Source organism: Manis javanica, chromosome 13, assembly GCF_040802235.1.
Source record: "Manis javanica isolate MJ-LG chromosome 13, MJ_LKY, whole genome shotgun sequence".
NCBI classification, from domain to species: domain Eukaryota; kingdom Metazoa; phylum Chordata; class Mammalia; order Pholidota; family Manidae; genus Manis; species Manis javanica.
In genome coordinates this window covers 80,937,045-80,951,451 of record NC_133168.1, presented here as the reverse complement: position 1 = coordinate 80,951,451, position 14,407 = coordinate 80,937,045, and the positions used below count along the sequence as shown (strand labels likewise).

At 37.1% G+C, this 14,407-nt stretch overlaps 1 long non-coding RNA gene and 1 other non-coding gene across 2 annotated transcripts in view; one reads left to right on the top strand and one right to left on the bottom strand.

Moving 5' to 3' along the window:
- Positions 1-14,185, top strand: part of LOC108390018 (uncharacterized) — a 46,733-nt gene extending 32,548 nt beyond the window's left edge. The window contains exons 2-3 of the long non-coding RNA XR_001851409.3: positions 9,539-9,690; positions 9,966-14,185. This is a non-coding gene — a long non-coding RNA (uncharacterized lncRNA). The remainder of the gene's footprint in view (positions 1-9,538; positions 9,691-9,965) is intronic.
- Positions 4,214-4,404, bottom strand: LOC140845901 (U2 spliceosomal RNA). The gene has a single exon (XR_012124801.1). It is a non-coding gene; the product is annotated as a U2 spliceosomal RNA (small nuclear RNA).
- Positions 14,186-14,407: the final 222 nt, after the last annotated feature.

The following is a 14,407-nucleotide window of genomic DNA, read 5'->3' as shown; positions in this document are numbered from 1 at the left end:
CCTAATAAGTCTGGCTAGAGGCTTATCTATTTTGTTTATTTTCTCAAAGAATCAGCTCTTGGTTTCATTGATTTTTTTCTATTGTTTTATTCTGCTCAATTTTGTTTATTTCTTCTCTGATCTTTATTATGTCCCTCCTTCTGCTGACTTTAGGCCTCGTTTGTTCTTCTTTTTCCAATTTTGATAATTGTGACATTAGACTATTCATTTGGGTTTGTTCTTCCTTCTTTAAATATGCCTGGATTGCTATATACTTTCCTCTTAATATTGCTTTCGCTGCGTCCCACAGAAGTTGGGGCTTTGTGTTGTTGTTGTCATTTATTTCCATATATTGCTGGATCTCCATTTTAATTTGGTCATTGATCCATTGACTATTTAGAAGCGTGTTGTTAAGCCTCCATGTGTTTGTGAGCCTTTTTGCTTTCTTGGTACAATTTATTTCTAGTTTTATACCTTTGTGGTATGAAAAGTTGGTTGGTAGGATTTCAATCTTTTGGAGTTTACTGAGGCTCTTTTGTGGCCTAGTATGTGGTCTATTCTGGATAATGTTCCATGCGCACTTGAGAAGAATGTGTATCCTGTTGCTTTTGGGTGTAGAGTTCTATAGATTTCTTTTAGGTCCATCTGTTCTAGTGTGTTGTTCAGTGCCTCTGTGTCCTTACTTATTTTCTGTCTGGTGGATCTGTCCTTTGGAGTGAATGGTGTGTTGAAGTCTCCTAAAATGAATGCATTGCAGTCTATTTCCCCCTTTAGTTCTGTTAGTATTTGTTTCACATATGCTGGTGTTCCTATGTTGGGTGCATATATATTTAGAATGGTTATATCCTCTTATTGGACTGAGCCCTTTATCATTATGTAATGTCCTTCTTTATCTCTTGTTATTTTCTTTGTTTTGAAGTCTATTTTGTCTGATACTAGTACTGCAACACCTGCTTTTTTCTCCCTATTGTTTGCATGAAATATCTTTTTCCATCCCTTGACTTTTAGTCTGTGCATGTCTTTGGGTTTGAGGTGAGTCTCTTGTAAGCAGCATATAGATGGGTCTTGTTTTTTTATCCATTCAGTAACTCTATGTCTTTTGATTGGTGCATTCAGTCCATTTACATTTAGGGTGATTATCGATAGGTATGTACTTATTGGCATTTCAGGCTGTAGATTCGTGGTTACCAAAGGTTCCAGATTACTTTTCTTACTTTCTAAGAGTCTAACTTAACTCACTTTGTATGCTGTTACAAACACAATCTAAAGGTTCTTTTCTATTTCTCCTCCTTTCTCTTCCTCCTTCATTCCTTATATATTAGGTATCATATTCTGTACTTTTTGTCTATCCCTTGACTGGCTTTGGGGATAGTCAATTTAATTTTGCATTTGCCTCACAATCAGCTGCTCCACCCTCCCTACCATGATTTTACTACTTCTGGTGACAGCTATCCAACCCTAGGAACACTTCCATCTATAGCAGTTCCTCCAAAATAGACTGCAGAGATGGTTTGTGGGAGGTAAACTCTCTCAGCTTTTGCTTATCTGGAAATTGTTTAATCCCTCTGTTAAATTTAAATGATAATCTTGCCGGATAAAGTAATCTTGGTTCTAGGCCCTTCTGCTTCATGGCATTTAATACATCATTCCACTCCCTTCTGGCCTGTAAGGTTTCTGCTGAGAAGTCTGATGTTAGTCTGATGGGCTTTCCTTTGTATGTGATCTTATTTCTGCCTCTGGCTGCTTTTAACAGTCTGTCCTTATCCTTGATCTTTCCCATTTTAATTACTATGTGTCTTGGTGTTGTCTTCCTTGGGTCCCTTGTGTTGGGGGATCTGTGGATCTCCATGGCCTGACAGACTATGTCCTTCCCCAGATTGGGGAAGTTTTCGGCAACTACCTCTTCAAAGACACTTTCTATCCCTTTCTCTCTCTTCTTCTTCTTCTGGTATCCCTATAATGCGAATATTGTTCCGCTTGGATTGGTCACACAGTTCTCTCAATACTCTTTAATTTTTAGAGATCCTTTTTTCTCTCTGTGCCTCAACCTCTTTGTATTCATCTTCTCTAGTTTCTATTTCATTTATTGTCTCCTCCACCATATCCAACCTGCTTTTAATACCCTCCATTGTGTTCTTTAATTGGATCTCTGACCTGAATTCATTCCTGAGTTCTTGGATGTCTTTCCATACCTCCATTAGGATGTTGATGATTTTTATTTTGAACTCCCTTTCAGGAAGAGTCACGAGGTCCATATCATTTAAATCCTTCTCGGGAGTTGTGTTAATAATTTTACTCTGGACAAGGTTCCTTTAGTGTTTCATGTTTGTATATGGCGCCCTCTAGTGTCCAGAAGCTGTATTCTGGAGCTGCTGAGCCCCTGAAGCAATGTCGGGGGTCACAGGGAAGGGGTACTGGTGCCTGGGGGTAGGAAAGAGCTCTTCCCTGCCTCCTGGCTCCTGTGCCTGTCTCCACTGCCTGAGCCAGTGGGCCGGTCACACAGGTATAAGTTTTTGTCCCAGAGCAGCCAGATATGGATCCCTGCTTTCCACAAGCAGCTGGAATCCCAGTCTTCCCAGGAACTCTGCCTGTATAAACTTTCCAACCGGGTAGTCATGCGAGTCTCATGAAAGCACCATGGAATGTAGGTTTGTGCTCCCAGAGCACATCTCTGGAGCTAGGTATTCAGCAGTCCCAAGCCTTCCACTCCCTTCCTGCTCCATTTGTCTTCCAGACGGTGAGCTGGGGTGGGGGAGGGGCTCGGGTCCCCTGGAGCCACAGCTCTGGTACTTTACCCCGTTCAGTGAGGTCTGCTCTTTTCTCCAGGTGTGTGCAGTCTGATGCCCGTCCTCTTTCCTGTTGCTCTCTCAGGATTAGTTGCACCAATTAAATTTTCTAATTGTATCCAGTTTTAGGAGGAAGCCTCTGTCTCTCCTCTCATGCCATCTTTAATGGGGTTCCTTTTTTTTAACTTTGTGAATTTTTAAACTTTTGTTTAATGTTGCAGGGAATTGGGGTCCTATTATTGGTTAGTATTTTTTGAACTGCAGCTGTCAGTACAGTTGGCTCTTACAGAAGCTCCTTTTCCCCCAGCCTCCATTCCCAAGTGTCGTGCTTAATACTTACTTTGAAAACTACAGCTGCTGTCATCATCATCTTTATCTCCCCCTCTAGCATGCTGTGGCCTGGGCAAAAGCAAATCAAGCTTATTGGAATCATGTAAATTATAAAACCTCAGAGATTAAGGACTTCTAATTAATGAATCATTAGTTTTAACACATGTATTTTGTCTGACAGAAGCCATTTTTTGTTTCTTTCCCTTTATTGGCTGTTTTCTGGGGAAGTGGGTTTGATAAAGAGCTGTTTTTCTGACTGGAAAAGCAATATTCTCTGAGATGCCAATGGGTATTTTCACTGTGAAATTGAACATAAGTCCTTCTACTTCAGTAGAAAATGGGAATATTGGTGTCCATTGAAACATTTGCTTTTGAGGTAATGATGCCATATATTAAAAACTTAAACCTTTGCCTTTAGATCAAAATTATGTCTTAAATTTCATGAAACTTGATACTGTATGTTTTTATTTGTTTTGAAAGACATACTTAAGAGCAAGTAATTTCAGATATTCTCCAGGCAAGAAATATTTTAGCAAAAACGTACACATTTTAAAAAGTATCAGTTAAAAAACAAAACAAAACCCTGGTGTGGATAGTTAAAAAACAAAGCAAGGCCCTGCTGTGGATTCACAAGGCCTATACATTTGAAAGGTGATTTTAAGCATATACTTAGGACATAGGTAGGAAATTCACCTAGCCTTTATGTTTCTGTTCTGCAACTATATGGCTTTATTTCAAGTGTACTGGTTTTTACATTTAAAAATTTTTTATGCTGTTTTTCCAAGAAAGAAAAAATACATATTCATCCATCTTTTTTCTTTCTTTAAAGTCTACTCTTTCATTATTTTACCCCAAATACTTAAGTATAATTTAAGTTCATTGTAATCATTAAGTGAACTTTTTAAGTAAACCAAAATTTTGGTTGGCCCCAAAACACCCTTCTTTATTGTAACTAAATAATCAGTGTAATTTTATATTTTAATTAATTCCATCCAGGAGTAGAAGTATACATCCTGAACATTTCTACTTACACATAAAAAATATCAGTACATGTGCTAAATGTTTGTGTATTCTTTGCCTATTTTGTTTTATTTTTTTTATTTTTTATTTTTTATTTTTTTTGGTGCACCGTTCCTGGAAGTACTGCAATACCAGGTCGATGCGTGGAGTGGACGGAGCAAGCTCCTATTCCATCTCCTGATTCCAAAAATCCATTTAATATATTGTCCTCGGATAGAGGACGTATCAGATATTAAACTGATAAGAACAGATACTACACTTGATCTTAGCCAAAAGGCCGAGAAGCGATATTTTGTTTTATTTTTTATTTGTAGTGTTTTGTCTTTAATTCAGTTGGGGAAAAAAAAATGACAAGTCAATCAGAAAATTTTTTGTAGAAAATACCTTATTATTGTCTTTTAAAAATAATTTTACTGAACTAAATCTATTACATCCCTTATTAATTGGAGTGCCCAAGGAATGAATATTCTGATTATTTTTTTCCCAGAATGCTTTCTCTTAATGTAATTGAAATTTTTACTTCATGTATTTGTTCAAGTATAAAATTGAATTATTTTTGATGATTTGAAGAAGGCAGGGGGCTTCTGGGTCCTGATTTAACAGTCTGAGCTGTTACTAATCTTGTTTGAAAAACAGTACAAACAAATATTAAATATGGGTCTTAATTTGATAATTTGAACACCAAAACTAGTTTTGTAAACAAAGCATAATGAAATATTAAAGGTGTAGTGGTAATTACCAGAGTTTGTCATATGGGGGATAAAATTAATTGCTAAGTGAGTGATATGAACAGGTATAATACTAGGAGTTGAGATAAGAGAACAGTGGTCACCAGAATGAGTGGTGGAGGATCCTTTAAGGAAAAGGTTCCTGAGCTTCAAGCATTGAAAGACTTCAAGCATTAAGTTTTATAACATCTTTATCAAGATATAATTTACATACAAGGCAGTTCATACATTTAGAGTAGACAGTGCAACAGTTTTTGGTGTATTACATTGAATTTTTTCAGTTGTAAAATATTTAACATAAAAGTTGCCATTTTAACTACTTTTATTCTATTTTTTTCTTACTGAAGTACATACAATAAAATGCACAAATCTAGTGTACAGCTGGATGAATTTTAGTGTGTGTACACTCTTGTAACTGTCACCCAGATGGAGATATCAAAGATTCCACTAATTTTCCTTGTTTATTTTTCCCATTTTAACTGTTTTGAGTGTACAATTCATTGGCATTAATTATATTTACAGTATTGTGCAACTATCACCATTGTCTGTTTCCAAACTTTCTTGTCATCCCAAATAGAAACTCTGTAACCATTAAGCACTAATTCCCCATTACCCCCTCATTGCAGGCCCCAGTAAACTTGAATCTATTTTCTGTCTCCATGAATTTGCCTATTCTAGACATTTCCCATAACTGGAATCATATAGTACATTGCCCATTTATGTAGGTTTTATTTTACTTAGTATAATGCTTTCAAGGTTCGTTCATGTTACAGCATGTCAGAGCCTCATTGCTCTTCAGGCTCAGTAATATCCCATCATATATACATATAGACAACAAATATGACATACAGTTGACCCTTGAACAGCATAGGTTTGAACTGTGTGGCTCCACTTAGGCACAGATGTTTTTCAGTAAGTACATTAGAAAATTCTTTGGAGATTTGCAACAATTGGAAAAACTTGCAAATAGACTACAAATAACCAAAAAAGTTAAGAAAGTTAGGTATGTCATGAATACATACAATATATGTAGATACTAGTCTTTTATCATTTACTACCATAAAATATGCACAAACACAGACCATAATAAAGGATGCCATTCACAGTTAAGAGAAATGTGAACAATATGTGTAACAAAAAAACAACATGCTGTTCGTTATTGGTAAGGCTTCTGGGTCAACAGTAGGCTATTAGCAGTTAAGTTTTAAAGGAGTCAAAGTTATATGTGGGTTTTCAATGGCAAGGGATGTCAACATCCCTAATCTTCATGTTGTTCAAGGGTCAGGTGCATATATATATATATATATATATATATGCATATATCACATTGTTTTATCCATTCATCAGTTGATGGACATTTAGATACAGAAATATCTCTTCAAGCCTCTGCTTTCAATTATTTTGGGTATGTGTGTACCTTAGAATGGAATTGTTATGTCTGTGGTAATTTTATGTTTAGCTTTTGGAGGGACTGTCAAACTGTTTTGAACAGCAACTGCATCAAGCATTACTTTTTATTCATTATGCTATAGATACAGATTATGTAAAAGGTTAGATGGAAGGAATACTAGCTTCAGCACAAACCATACACTATTTTTAAAAGTAAACAGAAAGCTATATGTTATTCATGAGAACATTTGTATGTATGAAGAGCCACCCCTTAAAGTGAATTTTAATTAAATAATTAAGCCTTCTGGTTGTATATAATCTCAGTATTATATGTAATATTTTATAGAACATGGCTATCAAATTTATATTTCTCATACCCTAGGAATCTGTTGTAAGAGGCTAGGTAAAGAAGTTTCCACAAGTAATTAGTGTAACTTTCTGCCCAATTTTAAGATATTTATTTTTTAGTTGCCCTTGTTACATTATAAAATAAAATATTAATTATATCTACCTAGAAGATATTCCCAGTATATTCTTTTCAGTCATTTTATATTAATTTATTTACTTCATATACATTAGCATTTTATATAAGCCTGAGAGAGAAGATGAGGTATTTCAGTGCACATTTTAAAGATGACTCTTAAAAGTGTAAATTCTAGTATTCAGTGTGAGCCAGAACAATGTGTGGCATTGCTGGTAAGATAATAAAGAATTTAAAGGGATCAAAACTAAAGAGGAAGGGTATTAAAAGATATTATTGTTAAAATGTCTGTGTTGCTCCAAAGTGATCAGATTCCATGCAGTTTCTGTCAAAGTCCCAATGGGATTTTTTACAGAAATAGAAAAAACAATGCTAAAATTCTTACATAACCACAAAAGGTCATAAATAGCCAAATAAATCTTTAGAAAGAAGAACAAAGCTGAAGACATCATACTTTCTGATTTCAATATGTATTACAAAGGTACAGTAATCAAAATAGTATTAATACTGACGTAAAGGTAGACATATAAACCAATGGGGAGAACAGAATAGGGAGCCCAGAAACAAATCCACACATGCTGTCAGCTGAAACTTGAAAACAACGCGAAGAATACACAATAAGGAAAGGCTAGTCTGCTCAACAAATTTTAAAAGTATTTGTACTTTTAGTAAAACTCTTACCAAAGTTGTCCTTTCTCATTTTCTTCTTTCAATTTTTCTTTTATCATGCAATTTAGAAGATTACTTGTCACATGGTAGGAAGCATCAAATGAATCCTAGATCTAATTTGATTCCCAGTATCTTAGTGCATTGATTAAAAAACGCACCTAATCTCCCATACAAATTAATCCCTGATACATAAGTAGACTTATTAATGCCTTAGACTTTTCGGGAACTAATAATATGTGAAAGTCAGATGAAAGTTTTTTAGAGAAAATACTTTTTTTTTTTCTAGGAAGAATACCTTTCCAAGTCTTAGTTTTCACTTAGTACTTGGAATTAATGTTTTTTGTAGATAAAATTTTGTCTTTATCTAGTTAATTTCTTTATTGCCAGTTATTGAGAGGTTCTGTTCTAGAGGCTGCTTTGACTTTTTGCATAGTAAAAAAAAACCCTAAACCAAAAGCTATCTAAATAGACTTGAAGATTAATATTAAAATATGAAGAATTTCCCCTTATCTAGTGTCTCTGACATACTCTCCAAGTCTACCACTTCTGTGAGTCATTCCAGGATGCTGCCTCACACCTTGCTGCCGGTGACCCTGTTTAGATTGGATGGAATGGTGTTCCAGGTGTGTTTGTGACCTAGGCCTGCTCTGAGAACACTGGCCTATTCCCGTACAGCATGCAGTGTGGGGGAACTTGACAGCCGAGGTGATTTTGTTTGCCTGTTACTCTTCCCAGGTCTGTCTTATTATCTTTCTTCTTTCTTCCTAGGTTGTCCAGAATTCCTTTTACGTTCTTACACTCTTGTAGTGATTTGAAGTTTTAATGTCATTACTGAGTCAGCTCCGGATCTGTTGCCTAATAAGCATTTTCTAGAGTTCCCAGCAGATTTCCCCAGGTTTGGACTTTTCATCACTGTTATCAGGCTACATTTTAGAAGGAAATGTCAATTTTGTTGTCCTCAGGAACACTGAGATCTCTTTTTCTGCCATGTGGCTTTTCTTTGATGGCCATCTAGTATCTTTTAGAAGGCCCTCTTTTATTATTCCAAATTTATTTGGGGACTCCATGAATCTATAATTTTCATTAGTGTAGTTTAGATGCCTTATTAGGGGTACTAATACTTCTCTGTTGGCTTCTCCTGCAAAATTTTATACCTGATATTTAACAGGGGACTTGTATGTGAGTGATGGATTATTTATCAGTCCTAATCAAAGTGCCAGTTTTTGGACACTTAACTTCTTTGGATGTTTTATCTTAATTGTTAGGTTCTTTCACTTACTTCACACTTTCCCTTTCCTCACATCCTAGAACACAACTTACTGAGGGTGGAAATGGACTCAGTACTCAATTATGTGTCTTGGACCCCAAATGGAGAGTTTTCAGGGTGTCAGAAATTGGGAAGAGGAGAGCAAGACGCTGGTGGTGACGATGGTTCTCTGCCCGGTCCTGTGTCGTGATGCACAGTGTTTGAAAGGCAGGCCATCTTTTCTAAGCTGCCGCCTGAGTACTAATGATATCTTCCCAGAAGACTTGGGTTGTTTCCTGAAATGGGCCTACCTGGTTCTTTGTGGAAGTACTGCCCATGTGCAAGGGGACATTCCTGCATCTAATAAGCAGCTAACAGAAGTCTACAGAGTCCCTCTCTGGAAGCTTTTCTAAAATCTTTATTGCCTAAAAAGGATATGTTTGTCCTAATCTGTTTATTAATTATTCCTTAGACATGATACTGAAACTGAACTTTGTGGAAATTCGGTCTCCCTAGTGTAATTTGGTGCATTATAGCCCAAATCCCCTGGAGAGCTGGGACCACAGGCCACATCACAGGGTCCAGTCTCTGCCTCCCATCGCCCTGGCTCCCGCTGTGTGCCGGTGGCGAGGAGTCTCAGGAAGGGCTGGGCTGTGGTAAGGGTTACTTAGGAAAGGATTCTTGGGTGACTGGAGAGCCTTAACCCAGGTAGTCACATATCCTTGTAGAAACTTCTTTAGAAGAGTGGCAGTCCAGTTGTCCCTACTTCTTTCAGAATGCCAGGTCTTACAGCAGACTTGCCAGCCAGCCCTTGTAAGAGTTCTTTGGGAAGATTGCAGCAGAAGACTCTTTGACTAAAGATACATAACTCTAAAGCATGGATATTGACTTCAAACATTATTTTCTCTAGGATGGTCCTTACGGACATGGCAACTCGCCTCAGCACAGATGCGAGAAAAGCAGAAATGGAGGAAAACACCTCTGGTGACTTGTCAAAACAACCAAGTTTTACTTCACTAAGAAACCCAAACGAGATGACTCTAAGGACCTGACTCTTTGCAGGTATTATTTCTGTTCCCCTGTCCTATATGTTCATAACATCCCATTGTATTTGTTTAGAAACTTTCCACCATACTAAAGGTGACTTTTTGACCATTTGTGTAAATAGGAATTTTCTTATGTAATGTCAACTATCTACTATAAGTAAATGTATTCTTTCATCTTTTTTATGAATTGATTTGCATTGTCTCTACTTGAAAGAGAATGAAAGCTAAACTTTTACTAAAGATACATAACTCTAAAGCATAGATGTTGACTTCAAACATCATTTTCTCTAGGATGATCCTTACGGACATGGCAACTCGCCTCAGCACAGATGCGAGAAAAGCAGAAATGGAGGAAAACGCCTGTGGTGACTTGTCAAAACAACCAACTTTTACTTCTCTTAAGAAACCCAAACGAGAAGACTCTAAGGACCCAGACCTTAGTAGTATGGACATTTTAACAATATTAGTTCTTCCAATGTATGAATGCAGGATATTTTCCCACTTCAGTATGTCTTTGTCCTCTTGCATTTCTTTTATCAAAGTCGTATATTTTTCAGCGTATAGAACATTCACCTCCTTGGTTGAATTTGTTCATAAGTACTTTATAACTTTTGATGCTATTTTGTAAGTAAGGTTGTTTTCTTGATTTACTTTTTGGATATAGCATTGGTAGTATAACAAAACCAGCTGATTTTTGTGTGTTGATTATGTTATAGAACTTTCCTGGATTTGTTACTAGTACTAATAGAAGTATTGTTAATAGAATCTTTAGGGTTTCTACATATAGGATCATTTCATCTATAAACAGAGACAATTTTACTGCTTCTGTTATGATTTGGATGCATTTTGTTTTGCTTTGCTCAACTGCTGTCACTAGGATGTCCAGCACTGTGAAGACTAGGAGTGAAAACTGTGGGCATTGTTGCCTTCTGCTAAAACTTAGAGGGTAAGCTTACAGTCTTCCCGCCTTATTGATGTGAGCTTGGGAATTCATAAAGGGCCTTTATTGTGTTGTGGTTAAGTTCTTCCTATACCTATTTTTGCTGTTCATTTTTATCATGAATAGATGTAAAACTTTGTGAAATGCTGTTCCTGCATCTATTGAGATGATCTAGTGACTTTTATTATTCATTCTATTAATGTGGTGTATCACATTGACTGATGAGTGAATGTTACACAACTCTTACATTCCAGGTGGAAATCTGGGAAACTCTCTGTACCTTCCTCCAATCTTGATGAGGACCTCAAGTGCTGTGAAAGACAGTTGTTATTATGAGTGGCTACTTAGTGACGTTAAGACCATCATAGAAATCATAGTTGGTATATATCAACTATGTTAGAAAGTTTGACTATTTAAGAGGATAAACAAATGCAAAACACTTTGATGAATAAACACAAGATATATATTATTTTCAAATACCATAGAAGATGTTTTAAGCAGGGAAGTTTTAGGCCTAAAAATGATCAACTTTATCCAAGCAGAAACCCCAGAAATCAGATGTTCTTGCACTCTGTGATGACAATCAGCTGTCACTTCAAAGTGTAACCAACAAGTAACATCTAGCAGCATACACATTTCACTTAACATCACTTAAAAGATCCATTGTATTAAATCTAAACATCAAACTGAGGTTACTTCACAGAGAGAGTGAAGTGCCAAGGAAAATACTGGTGATCAGAGTCAAAGGACCGTCTGTCAGAAAAGTGTGGAGCAGTGTAACTAATTCTACCGATACTAACAGTGTCACAGAGAAACATGGATTCTGGCCATCCACAGGTAGTATGCACTAAAGTAGAAAATTATAAATTCAAAAATTGATTCAGAATATAAAAATACTTTCAAATGATAAGGAAATAATCACACAGTGAATAATTATATGATAAACTGGAGAGGTGTTCAAATCAAGAAACTCAGAATGTCTCGAGACATTAGTGTCTGTTAGAGAATGTCTCGGTGAAATGCTTTACTCATGAGAACAATATGGATGTTTATGCTTTTAGAGGAAAATAATACATATTCCAATAACTGTTTTAATTCAGGCAAATAAAAAACCTCAAAATTTATAAGATTTCTTAAAATGGTCAACAGAGCTGCAAGGAAAATATAAAAATTTCCCAGCACTAGAAATGATTCAAGAGAAAGATTCAGAGAATAAATAAAAGTGAGAAGCCAGTGATCCATCAGTATACTGGCTGAGCACAAGCCAGGATTGATTCCTTTGTCCCAGATCGATGGAAAAAAAACAAATAAATATAGTGATTTGAGACTGAAAGGTGAGATCTCCAAACACAAAAGAATGTCACTACAAAGGTGGAAAAGAGAAAAACAATGGAAGGGCTTTATCACTAGAGATGTGCCACAAATTCCTGAAAATTCCAGTGTGCTTTACTGACCACCAGAACCATGAAAATATGAGTGAAATATAATACTCTTTTTATCTAAAGGCTTTCAATGTCTTTTACCATAGTTTCCCTATGCATCACAGTAACAGAGAAGTTTAGTCTCATACCACCTGCATCAATTATTGAATTTGGGAGGAAATGGTGAACACGTTATCTGCAGCAGGTACTCTGCTCAAAATAAGTCAATTCCCAGCCTCTCAGACATTCTCCCTCCTAAATCCCTAAAATGCAGGAAAGTTCAAAATGGATTCTATTTTAACAAACTAAACTTTTCTAATTCCCACAGGCCCACCTTATTAAGAGCCATCTTTTCATGTGGCTTTTTCTGCCACACCTAAAGTCCATTTGTCCTGAGGCCAGAGAGGCCAGCCTCATGTTTCAGAAGCTACACATTACCATGTCTGGCCCCTGAAACAGACTCTTCCCCTCTGTAAAAGTAGAGATTGATAGATCTCTACTTACAGTGACATGGAGACCTAGAGGAGGAGAGATGTGGAGGGAATTTAGGACTAGATACACCTACAGAGAGATGCGATCTATAGACATACGAAGGAGGTTGCAGATGTAGGTAGAGAGGCAGATATAATGTGCTTGTATATACATTCAATTGGCAAATATAAGACGTATTTTATTACTTGTAGGCTCTGATCACATACATGTGGAAAACATAGGCAGAATTCTAGTGGGTCCAGAAACTCTCCTTCATGAGTACTAGGGAAGTAACTTCAAGCAGAAGAAAGGAATCAAGGAAAAGAACTACTGAAATTCACCCTAGGGTTCAAAATGTTTTTTTCCCAACATGATTTTCAGATGCATCTGTGTCCCTTTTATGAGATGTGTGTGTGCAAGAGACAGAGAAAGAGACACAAGGAGAGACAGACAAATACACAGAGTGAGAATTTATAGCCAACACGCTCTATTCAGCACTAGCAGTTGACATGCTCACTTCCCTTGTGGGTGGGACTTTCACACACTGCAGATAGACCTAATAACTGGGGTTCCACTCCCCTCCCCCATGGAGATCCAATGCTTGCCACCCCAGAGAATCTCAGGGCTGGGCTTTGGAGCCTGCACAGTCAATGGACGGCCTGTGGGAAATACATCTGGGTGCTCTCAGGAGGCCCTGGCTGCTGTAGAACCTAGAGGCACTGTTCTCAGAAACAATCTGCCTAAGGAGGTGTTGGGTTTTTAATTATCCCAATTAATGTGAACTTTTACCTATTCACGTGGAGATCCCAGATTCGTAGGACTTGGCAGTTTCAAACCAGATTTCTTCTACAGCTTTCTGGCCCATGTCAAACATTTGCTGTAAGTGCTTCCACCCAGTTTTTGCAGTAACCATGAGATATTCTTCATTCTCTGTGTGTAGCTGGCAAGAGTATGAGGCTATGATGAGTGACTGACAAAAGCGACTGCAATACATGAAGAAACAAAGCACCCCTCTCTACAGGCGTCAATGGGATTACACTTTCAAACTCTGCAAGGACATGACTTGCTACATGCATAGGATTCTTGCTTTCAATCATCATGTACATGATGGCGATCACCACTTCAAACGCATAGTAGCCATAGCTCACGTCATCCAAGTCAAAAATCCCAGACACTTGATGTATAGCATCTCCAAACGCTGACTTGCTGGACTCTATTAAAATCTTATGGTCATTAAGATCTCCATGATTGACACCTGAAAGGAGAAAATTACAGCCATGTGATAACAGTTATTTAATGCCCCAGCTCATCCTCTTTGCTTTTCTCTTTCTCGGGCATAGCCGCTCACACAATTTCACAGGCCATCAGAGGAAAGAGCCAAACCTTATTTTTCTTGAAATAAAAAAATTCTCCTGAAAATGATAAAAGCAGTTCATTTCAGTGGTTGTTTTTGTTTCTGCTTCTCAAAAATACAAGACCAGTAAATGGATGCTGCAGTTATTGCAAACCCCAGATTTTGACCACCAGCCAAATAAAGGGAAAAGGAGAACTGCCCCAAACCAGGAACACTGAAAGAGAACGGGCATGTGTTCATATTATTATAAGAAGCAGAGCCCAAGGATGGACCAGATGCATCTCCAGTGTAAGATTTCAAAAAATAAAATCTGATGACAAAGTAATTCTGAATTTCCTCAGTCTTTTGATTTTGGAAATAGATGGTGATATCTTAAGTCAGCACTACTCAAATAGGGGTCTGTGGCCAGTGCTTGCCACAGACTCACTAGACTGTGAGATAAAAACAGAAATTAAGAGTGTTTACAGAATTTTATGGCCCTCTGTCACCTAAGAGTGTGATCCCTGGCCTTAATTCATTAGCAGAGCATTACTAAGCCAGAGCGGCG